The sequence below is a fragment of the Eriocheir sinensis genome, unplaced genomic scaffold (assembly GCF_024679095.1).
Source record: "Eriocheir sinensis breed Jianghai 21 unplaced genomic scaffold, ASM2467909v1 Scaffold10, whole genome shotgun sequence".
NCBI classification, from domain to species: Eukaryota; Metazoa; Arthropoda; class Malacostraca; order Decapoda; family Varunidae; genus Eriocheir; species Eriocheir sinensis.
This window is the reverse complement of record NW_026110296.1, coordinates 1635537-1647615: the sequence shown is the minus strand read 5'-3', so window position 1 is coordinate 1647615 and position 12079 is coordinate 1635537.

The window sequence follows — 12079 nt, the reverse complement described above, 5'->3', positions numbered from 1 at the left end:
AGTTCTTCATCTCTTGAACACGACACATGGTTTTCATTCGGTAAGGTAATATTGGAGGTAAGTCGGAAGTACAAGTAGCAACAGTAGCAGTGCTAACTTCACCACTATTGCTACCGTCGATACCGTCGACGACGTTGTCCACCCCAGCGGACGAGTCCATGATGACGGTAGTGTGGAGAATGTGCAACACCAAACTGCTGGATGAGTGTGTCGGTAGTAGGAAGATGGAGAGTATGAGTGAGTGAGTGTTCAGCTGAATTTAAGTACAGATACCCACCAACCGACGTCATCGCCCCGCCCCCGTCTAAGTGTGTAGGCATTGTACACATCTTTTCCTGTTCTTAGGAAAAGCATTTCGTCATGTGGTGATCTGAGTGATGTGCGAGTGAGTGATTCACAGTCACGTTTTGAGGGTAAGGGCAACATTACTGCTGCTGCTTACACATGCAGATTACACTGTCTAGGTTTTTCGTTAGCTATTTCTTTGCCAAATATAGTACATATACCATCGAACACCGGTCTACAGTTGTCCTCTTTGGATAATATGATCGACATCGTATCTGGGTTATTAATTAATCTGGGATAAGAAATAATGCAATTGCTGATATGCGCTTCCGCGTAGCTTAGGTTGGTGTCTTTGATCCAGAATTCAGAATTGGACTGCCATTTAGTTGCTGTATTGTCAATAACGTCTTTATCGAATATTGGTTTGACTTGAAAGAAAGGTATCGGTCTAAATTGGTCTGTCTGAAGATTATCGATTAAAAGAGGAGATTTAGAGTAGCTGTCAGCGTAATGTTGACCTGTGACACATGCAGTAGCAGCATTGAGCATCACCTGAGGAACCATCTTTTTCATTTCGTACTTCTGTTGAAAAATTTTGTATTCACCGTGTATGGAATACACATGTTTCATGACAGACATAGCGTGCTCGTGAATGACACTACCAGCTTTGGTACGGATGAAGGAATCTGGCTCTCGCCCCATGGGAAACATGTCGGTGTTGAACTTGCCGGTGAGATCGTCCACTAGACGTTCCCCTGCGATGTTCTCTCTCAAGGCTTTAGAAAAGCGTTCGATGATTCTACGACTCATCTTAGTGAGTCTTTTAAGGTTCAAGTCTTCAACAATCGAATCGTCAGCAACAAGAGCAACAGATGGAAAGAAAAACTGTAGCAATCTCGACCAACACACGGTCGCCGCAGTTTCCCTTTGAATGTATATGAAACGTTCTTTGCGTCGTTGTAATTTAACCAGAGTTCGTTTATCGTTACTGACCATCAAGGGATACTGAAATCCGCAAACTCCGAATTCGGCGAGTAAGAACGGCGCAGAATTCAACATGGAAGAATATTCATTCTCATGTATCTGACGTCTTTCTTCACTGGGTTCAAAGACTAGTCCTCTGAGATTTCGATCGACTCCGTGGCAGTCACAATCGCAAGATTGATCAACTGCTGCTGCTGCTGCTGCTGCTGACGCTAAGTGATTTTGATATTTCTTTTTTTTCTCTCTGATGTTTTTGCTGAATTTAAAGACATCGTTGTTACAAAAAAGTTCACTTGATTTAACTACTAATTGTTTGTTGAGGGTTGACATCGCATCGTTGGCTTTTAAGCCTACTTCGTCGACGATTTGTCGATAACTCCGATCGTCTTCGTTAGAAGAGGTAGTGGTTGTTTCTAATTTTTGTTGTCCGATTCTTTTGACCTTCCCTTCTCTGATTAGTTGTAGTATAACATCTCTCAACAGATGAGCCGTGTATTGTCTGAGTTTAGCTCGGGTGAACCCCACCCCGAAACTTATGTTGGGAATACACAGGTTGCTGGGATGATGATAGAAGACATGTAGTGCGTTGGTGATAAACTTAAAATTTTCAGACGAGGTGGAGATGCGGGAGGCAGCCCAGTTGACCAGTAAAAGTAGAGCGTAATGTGGATCAACGGCGCGATTGAGTTTCAGGGAGATGTTAACAGCCAACCATATCGCTGCTGGTCCATCCACAGCTTGTTCGGCGATAGGAGTTCTCAGGATAATCACAGCTAGCTTCTCGTTTTTGAGATTGGAGGGGGAATACTCACTAGCCGCGACAATTGAATTCCGAGCTTCGGATGGACTTCTTCTGGGCATGAAACTCACGTAAGTGGACGGGTAACACATTGGCGTAACTGTGGACGAGATTGGTTCACCCTCGGGGTGACGGCGGCGGCGGCGTTGCTGTAGTTGTTGTTGATTCTGTGGTTATTGCGTTTGTTGATGAAGAGTTTAATTTTAGAATAGGATAGAGTTATGTCCTCTTTGTTATGCTCTCTGTGTATGAAGAAGGAGAGTTGGCAATCACAGATTCTGCAAACCGCTGTTGGTAGAGTTGAGAAGTCAGGTACGCGCAGTTAAACAATCTCCCAATCATGTAAGAGACAATGAAACCACGAGTGTAGTTGCTGATGGAAGTGGCGTTGACGCGAGCTAAATATTCTGTCTCTCCTTGGAAGTAACGTTCAATTCGTCGGGGTACTTTCATCGTTATGTTGGGAATCAGTTCCAGATGGACACTGTAAGACTCTGAGAGTTTATTGCTGGATGCTATAGACTCACATGATCTCATAAAGGTTTCGAAAAACAGGGCCGGTGTGTAATGTTCTAGATTGACGCGCTGGTCTGATCGAGTAAGATATTTCACCCGTCCGCAATTCTGAATTCAATGCACCTTCATTCGCATCCAACAGGCAGGGGTTGACATTTTCATAGTGATGCATGACGTGTTGTTGCACTAGATTGCGTTGTTTCAACTGTCTCCATATCCTCTTGTCCGGATCGTTGATTTCGGTGTGTCTGTCACTCAACAGATCTCTCAATTCAGATTCGTCCCTGCTGTCTTCTCTACCCGTTTCGTTGTTTATTTTTTTGTCGTGAATTCGAGTCAGTGAGCCTTTCATTTCATCTATGAGTCTTGCTAATCCGTTCAGATGCATCAATGCACTGATAGGGCACCATTTTCGATGAATAGTGAGTGTGTCGTACATGTACTTATAAATACACGTAAGGCTGAAGACTCGACGAGAGAGGGTAAGAGTACGTAAAAAATTTTCTTGGTCTGAAAGTTCTTTTTCGAGGAGTACATCCACCTGCTCCCACGTCGTGATGGTCTTCGTCATGTCTCGTTCAGTGTGGTGGATGTTGGCGTCGGTGGTTTTCTGCAAAGCGGCGATAGATTACAACGTTGACGTTGACATGTGTATTCGCTCTAATCGGAAGACGCAACCTTTGCTGTTCAATGCAAAAGACGAACTGATTTATCCGTTGAAAACATGTCATTTAAACCATACAGAATCAGGACCAGAAACTGGAGAACTGTTTCTTAACGTGAGTTGGATAGGATGCACTAGATCAAAGTTGCGCGTCGATGATAATGAAGTCGAAACGAATACAATGAATATCACTCGCCTAAATTTTAATTCGGATTACGAATGTGCTGCATTCAACACTGCCAATGTGAGAAGACGTAAATCCGGCCACGGACGATTGTTTGACGTTCTTTTCTTAATTAGAAATGTATCGCACGTCATTTACACATTTAACTGGGACCAATTTAAAAACAGAACGAACTGGGTCAGACACCTTCCTACGGCATCGTACACAGTGGTGGACGACACATCTGTTCGCACGTCCAACTGGCGGTCGTGTCGGCAGGTTACAGGATCAGAGAATAATTTCAAGCGCGCTTATCGTCAAGCTTACCAATCATCTAAACTCGTTAAGGGACATTTAGCTCCAGTATCTGACTTTTTATTAGCTAGTGAAAGACTAGCCACTTTTCGACTCTGTAACGTAGTTCCACAACCAGAAGATCATAACAACGGAGTGTGGAAAATCATAGAAAGAGAAACGCAACAGTTTGTATTAAATAATCCAACAACCGTCGCCTATGTTGAAACCGGACCAATTTATTGCGATTCCCAACCTCTCGTGCCCGTTGGCATCTACAAGTATGTTATCGGTCACAATGGAAAAATTCTCGTGCCCGTTGGCATCTACAAGTATGTTATCGGTCACAATGGAAAAATTATTTTCCATCGCATCTCCATGTTCTAGTAAGCGAGAGGATGTGTGATCATATGACTCAATGCTGCGTCATGATGACGCATAAGCGCCCGTCGTATCGAGTTACTATTTAAAGCGCTGCAGCCACAGAGGAGGTACCACATCCTCCGCAGCAGTCAGTCTGTCTACACACTCAAGAACCTGTAAGAAGATACGCCATTCCCTAACTAACTATGGCTTCTCCTGTTGCAGAACACGCCAACACACAGGCTGTAGACACTCCATCTGACAATCCTATAACTGCTGCTGTCGATAACACCAACACACAACCTTTGAACGATTCACCCTCGGCTGCCGCCTACGATGACGCAGACGCACCTTACGATCCCTCTGCGCCCATCGCCATCCCTGATGTTGGAAGTCAACAACAACTCCTTCAACCAAAGCCGGGGTTTGGAAGAAGTGGATCGGCAAAATCCGATTTGGGAAAATCCGTACCAATGGCACAGGTTGATAGTGTGATGATATCTGCTGCTAAAATTCCAGTGGAATGTGAAGAGCCTTCACAGCTACAGTTTGTGACAGATGGAGTTATTAGAAAAAAATAATTAATTGGTAAGCAGATATCATTGTAGGAAAGGAAATGTGTACATTACTTACACCCTAACCAAATGTGAAAACCAACCCAAAAAAATACCGAAATTTTAAAATGACCCAAAAAAATATCGACAATGTCAAATCACCCCAAAAAATATTGAAAATTAAAAACTATCCAAAACTATATCGAACAAAAAGATACATGCTCGTATCCTAATTCATCATGCTGCTATTTGTATTTCAAAACTCAATATAATTTCTTCAATTTTCATTTTTATCATTCATGGCTTGCGATAATAAAACAGTTCCCGATGTATTTATCTGATTTTATTTCTTTTAAGTGTTTGTGTAATGTTAAAAAATGCTATTTGTATTTCAAATGTAATTTCTTCAATTCATTTATCATTCACAGCTTGCGATAATAAAACAGTTCCCGATTTATGTATGTGATTTTATTTTTTTTCAATTCTCATCAACCAGCTGTGTGTTGTGTTTAAGTGTTTGTAATGTTAAAAATATTTTTTGATTGCTCGTCCAATAAAACAGTTTTCTAGTCTCCTCCTTTCATTTCCAATCTAAGAATATCTTAAGTGGTTATTTAATAATTCTTCAGCAAGTAGTAGGCATCTTTTTCCCACGCTGGCATGTACCACATAGGTCTTTGCACAATGCTTGTCTCTTTAATCATTTTTTGGTAGTGTCGTTGTGTATCAACGTTAATCTTCAGCCATTCTCCTGTTTCAATTTCGGCCATCGGATGTCCCCATTCTAGAGGGGATATTTTGAATAGAGAGAGAGGTAAGAGTCTTTGCTGCTTGGTTGTTGAATTGAGATTGTTATAATCGAATTCTAACCTGCGGTCCATGGTAACGAAAGGTCCGTCTTTAGGTCTGTCGTCGAATCTGAATCTGTTTAACCCCCAATTTAATTCACTAGTACCGACGGTGTACTTGGACAGATAGTTGGATTTGTTGGGATTGAATAGCTTGTACACGGGTTCGTCGGTGTTACGTCGAAAGATATCCAAGGCGGCCACGTCGAAGATCTGATGGTCGTCAGCGCAAGTGTCACTTGTGTACAGCGACTGCGAAGTGGGAATCGTCATCTGCCACGGATTGAGGGGACAAAAATTTATATCGTTCAACTTTGGAGAATTGGGCCGATTTAATTTTCTAGTGTCGAAGAAGGACGGCAGCAGAGCTACACCGCAGTAAGGTCCGTATGTTCTCAACATGAGTCCCTCACGTAGCACGAATGCTTCATCGGTCGTCTGTATGTTGCTGTGTTCGAAATCATACTTTCGGTAATGAGTATCCCATCGGTTATATTTTTCGACCTGTTGAAGGATCGAGTCTGAACCAATCGTTTCTCGCAAGTGCACGTATTCCGATTGCGACAGGCGTCTCGGTGTCATGAACGTCTCGTAAAAGTTACGGATGCGCGCTAGCTTCGACGAGACGATTTCATTCGACTTGCGTGAAGCAAGTAAATTCGAATAGAGTAATTCCGAACCTCCGAAGACATTGCCAGAAATAAGTCTGCTGCGTCGAAGAGATTCGCTAATTAACAAATCGTGTTCGTAAGGTTTCTGGGGTACGTAACCTGCCAACACGTCGGCAACAGGCGACATGAAGAAAGACGCACTCACTAGAGGGGGTCTGAATTGATCTAATATTTGGGTGGACATCACGGGCGGCATGCAACTGCGGTGGAGTAAGGCAGACGGTCTGGCTGTCACGTTTAGCGTTCCATGTAATGTCATACTGGGCACGGGAACATATAGCGTGTGTCTCGTAACGTCTTTGGCGGTGATATTTTGGCTCGGTATAACAGGCACAGCCGCTTTAGCGATCAGCCGAGCGTTAGCTTCGCTCGGAGTCGCTGTCTCATCAATGTTGTAGTCAATTCGGGTCTGTGGAAGAGCTAATTCTACACCCAGAGCAGGGATAGGGCCCACCATGGGTGAAGTGCGATCGCCGGCGATGGCGTGCAAGGTTCCCGCCGGGGTGTCCGGTGTCGAAAGACACCATCCGTTGCTGCCGTCGAACTTTCCGAAATTGTCTGCCACGCTGGTCATGTAGCACGGATTGGACCGACATTCGTAGGAACCCGAAAACTTTCTCGTCACCCAATCTGAAGAATCGATAGGATTGTTCAAGTAGTCGGTGACGCCAGCACACAAACACACTATCGGGTTGTTGAAGTACAGATCTGGATCTGCACAGAGCAATTTGTATTCTGCAATCGACGTTGTATTTTTGATCAACTGAATGAAAGTGGATTTTATCGCAAATTCTGAATGATTAGCAATAACCGCTTTGGATTTAAAATCTATATAATTAACAGTATTGAGATAGTCTACTTCTTCAATGCCGTGAACACGAGGGTCGTATTCGCACGCGGTCGGTAGCGTGCCATCTCTTCCGCCAAAATCGTGGGATACATGGTTCGACATTGCCAGCATCCGTCGTTGGTCAATACTAGGTGGGCGGTGGACATGGAACATGTATTAGTGACATGTGTGGATGGAGGCTGATATTGTAGTGTTTTTTCGTTGTTTACGTCATTTCCACTCCAACAATAAAATTCGTCGACCGAGGGATCCAGCGGAGTGATGAGATGAGAACCAGTCGCAAAGGCGCTTTGATTTTTCGAGCATTATGATTGACACAGACGTCGTAACAGTCAACGTCCGCATTAGCGATCTTAACAGGTTGATTGCAGTGCCCGCTCACACTCTGTGTCAATGTTCCCACGTCGTCGTCGCTATCAAGAAAAACCTTGTCGTATAATTCTTTATCGTCAACTGTATCTCTAAATTTAAGAATTGCATCTTTGAGGTTTTGACCCGTAACCTCCTTCAAATAATTTTTAACATTATCATCGGTGGCTGCATAAGCTCGGTCTGTGTGGTGCGTGGCGTGAAGTTGAGTTCGGTGCAACCGCTCGCCCTTCTCTGCACTTTCGGAAGGAATCAGCCACGGATTCGCTTCGTCAGTGACGGAAAGCATGTCTGCAAAAGAAGGGTGAGGCGGATACGTTGCTTGAGGTCGTCGACGTTCAAGAGTTGACCGGATTCTATTTTCTTGAAAGCCTTTAACATGGCTTCGGGTGTCCCCGCATCAGCCACCGCCAACCGCAATTCCTCCTCGAGCGCGTCAGCAATGCCGGAGTTGTTCAAGATATCCTTCGCGGGTTGAACGACCATCCACATGGTGGCTATTGCCACAATACCCACTATGATCACAAGTAAAACGAAAAATAGAATCCATCGTACGTTAGTAAATGTTGTTTTGTGATTTCCAAAATCCTTTAGTGGTCTAACGACAACGACGTCCATAGCTATGATAAAATGGAATTATTCTTGGCTCATTCTCATAGAGGATCGTCTCTATTAAATTGTTATCGCATTCACTCACAGAATAATTTTACTTCTAACAGCAATCCGAATTTAACGTCATACAACCGAATAGATTTGGACAAGACTGTGCAACGCGTAGCTTCCCCGTTCTTTCTGGTGAGCCCTGCGTCGCCTAGTGATCGCGAAAGATTGATCTACGCCAACACGGCGTTTAAACACATTCTGAATTATAGAGATGTCACTGTGGCTCGCGAAGCCGCTGTTTGGTGTCCCTTCAACAATCCCTCGTTACACGACCACATCGTGAAGAGATTGAGCGTCGCTGGTCTCGTATCGCCTAATCGCTTTGTCATCAACCCTCACCCGGGAGCCGGAGTTGGTAGCGTTCCGCTACGCCGGAGGGACGACTCCTCAACATTTGGTGTTTCCGGTAGGATCTTCTAAGATCAATTGGTTGACTCTGGTGAGGAGTGCTATTCGTTTTGGTCAGGCTCTGAATCGCTCTAAAAATCTACCCAACGGTCCGTTGGACCCCAGCGTTAGACTGGACGCGCTGGAATTGAAACGTCTTCGTTTTTGGCGGAGTTTCGACTTCATCAGCGAATGTTGGAGATCCGCGGGTATGCTCCGCTACGAACCGTTCGCCTCGGGTTGCGGATTGTATGACCGGGAAGCGCTGAATCTGCATCCTAAAAGCATTCACGAACGTAACATCTTGTATTTGGGCGACCACTTCTCGCGTAACAACACGCTCTTGAGCGACATGATCAACACCAGGGACATATGGTTGCTGGCCGACGCAGTTTACCGGCATCGTGACAACACATTGCAACGAGCAGCCGCACAAGCGGAGGAAGATCGCAGCTCTGCTGCCTTGAACTGGGAGGACACCCAACAACAACCAAAGAGATTTCAGGGAAACGAATTGGACACGTTGTCGATCATTGAATCGGCCGTAGCGAGTTATTGCCGAGAGGGCGTTGGAGATCTGAGAAAGAAACGATTGATAGAATTTGCTAACGATGTCTTGACGAAAGAACAGAGAGACAGTCTCTGTGATACTTTCATCCATCCCAGCGAAGGAACTTCTCAAGCCTTCATCGACGCTCTGATTCTTACTCCGTGTAGAACTGGAGTTTACGAGATGTTACATTCTCTATTGAGAATTATTAACTTCAGCGTTCTCAACACCATTGGTTACGACGCTCATCGCATGTTGATGTTCAAAATCTTCGTGCCTGCTCTACTGGCTGTCTTTTTGAGCAACGGGGGATTGGGAGACGTGTTCGAGCACGGTGCTTTTCAACTCAAGTTATTTCACGATCAGTCCGGTAAGACGACCATCGGTAGCATACTTGAACGCAGCGCTATGCGCGCCCATGCCGACAGGCAAGGCAAGCAGTACGCTAAATACGATTCAGCTACGTTGAACGGCGAATTGACCGATTCTTCTTCTGCTAATCTTCCGTTGGCTGTCAACTTAGGAGTTAGTCTCAAGACGTGCGAATACGAAAAGAAAATTTTGAACATGGTAAACGACAACATCATTAAAGTAGCATTGAACAAAGAAAAATTGGCATTGCAACAAAGAAGGGCTAGGAGAATACTGAAACGCAGGAAGTCAGTAATCGGTGTCGATTGCAATCAACATAAGCACACGAACAAGAAAACTCGAACGAACTTCAATCGAGAAGCAGAAGAAGAAATAGAAGAAGTCGAAATGGAACAGGAATGTGATGAGGATGAGGAAGAGGAGGAGGAAGAAGAAGGGTGTACTGCGAACAACTCGGTAGCAGGGGAGGCAAATCCCATTGTCAGAGATGTCGAGGATGGCTGGACAACATCTGAAGAAGAAGACGAGCACCACAACGATAAGGAGAATGAAAAAAACCAACATGTTAAAAATCGAAAATATTTATTAGGCGGAGGACTAGGAAAACAATTTCTACCTTCTGGTATTTACAATACCACCATCGCTAACAATAATCGCAATTTTCACGTCGAAGACATTCAAAGGATATTATCGACTAAGCATTCGTCCAATCGTTCGATACAACAGATATTCAGAGATTGCACCGAAGGCAAAGTTAAAAGACAGACCACCGAAGATCATTCGGCCAGAGCGTACTTGCTCAATCTAATGAATGTTTGCGAAGATATTTTCAATTTAAAACAGGGTTCGATTATGAATAGCATCCACGTTAACGAAATTCAAGAAGGGAGTTTGAAAGTAGCTCACGAAGAATCCGTTTTGATGGAAGGTAACGAAGCTAAGGTGGATGCTGTCCCACCTTCTACTAATGCTTCTAGTGAGGCCGAAGACGAAAAAAGATTGATCGAGTTAATTATGAGTCCACCGTCACTGGTCGGCGTGAGTAATCACAGCGTCATAGAACGTGCGTTGCAAAACGAGCTCCTATTAAATTCTTTGAATCTCAATCCCATATTCAACAGCGTGTTGTATGCCGAACACGGAGATGTAGGTCGCTACGTGGTGCTGTCGAATATCGTCAAATTGTTGAGCGTGGCTTTAGCTGGTCTGATTGACGGAGACATGCCTCTGTTAGAACAATCTAGGAAGAACGTCAAAACTCTTGTAGATAAGGGAAAAATGAAACACTCGAAGAAATCAACCCACAAAATAAAGTACAATGCACGAGCTCCGTCTTTCGAAGCCTTCGATTACCAACAAGCTGGTTATTATCCTACAGACGCAGCAGGGTTGAGGGAACGCTTCTTACCCTTGTGCATTCGCGAACTGAAGTGCATTGGCACGACAGTAGGTCGAGGAGGTCGCGTAAGCATGAAAAGACAAAATTGCGAACACTTGTTCTGTCGCACTCTCAAATTCATGATGTATTCCATCGATCCTCTGTCTCCGGTTACCGACAGTAGTAGAAACTATTTTGTCGACCCTGCCAGCCAAGCAGTGTTAATGGGTGCTCTATCGTCGTCATCGGATCGCAAAAATCTCCACTCTAGTTTAGTGACTAAAATTCTAAACGGGAGTTCAATAAATTCTTCATCTGCTTGGTTGACAAGTCAAGAATACACCCCTCGATCCGGCGGTGAGCCGGTGCACAGTCCACATGACTTTTTCCACGTCCTGAGGACGAGTCTCATAGACGAGGGTGTGATGCCACCACGTCTGCGCAACACCGATCGCCAGACCGCCGTTCGTAAAACTGTTCCTGTAGATGCTTCAGATCTGTACGAGGAGTACATGGCCGTTAAATGCGAAGCTTACAGTCACCTCTACCACGTTAAAAACCCCGTGGTTCACCCTCCGTCGCTCATTGGCGAGAGAACATCGAAACCAGTCGAACTGCTAGAATCGGAGGAGATTAAAACAACAACCAAGAAACAAAACAACAATCTTCGTGTGTCGTCGTTAGCCGTTCCGAACCACCACCACCACAACCATATTATCCCATCTTCTCGAAAACGAACAATAAGGACATTTATCAAACTGAAGAAGACAAACAACTCAGAGTAAGAGATGTCGTCAAAGACATCAACTGGTGGTCGGTCGAAGTTACGCATAGCTAGATTAGCTGTGTGTTACGTAAGAGCCTTCACCGACACGTGGGCTTTCTTAATCAATGAAACCTTGCCCAGTAGCGAGATTCCGCTGGCATGTGACGCCTTCGCACGCTGGGAGAATAGTCTCGTCTTAAACAACCCCCTGTTGATGCTTGAGGATAAATTCATCTTCGATGAGAATCAGAATGTCGAAATTGCATTTTCGGTTGAGGTTGACGAAAAAAGCTGCGAACAGAATATTGCAGTGTTATTAATGGCTATTGATTCGTTCCTGTCACTGTTGGCGTCGTCCAACAACGTTCAGATATTCAACAGTAGTAACAGCAGTGCGAGCGTTAAACCTGGCACCACCACCTCGGTTGACGACAACAAAGACGATGAGCAAAACACACTGCCGAAGGACGACACTCATGAATTCGCCCTGTACGTTCCCGTCAACACCCGATTCGATAACTTATTGAGTCATAAAATAGGAAAAATTGGATTTCCCGAAGGCAACACAGTACCATTTCAAAAATGGAGTATGTTGAACACAAT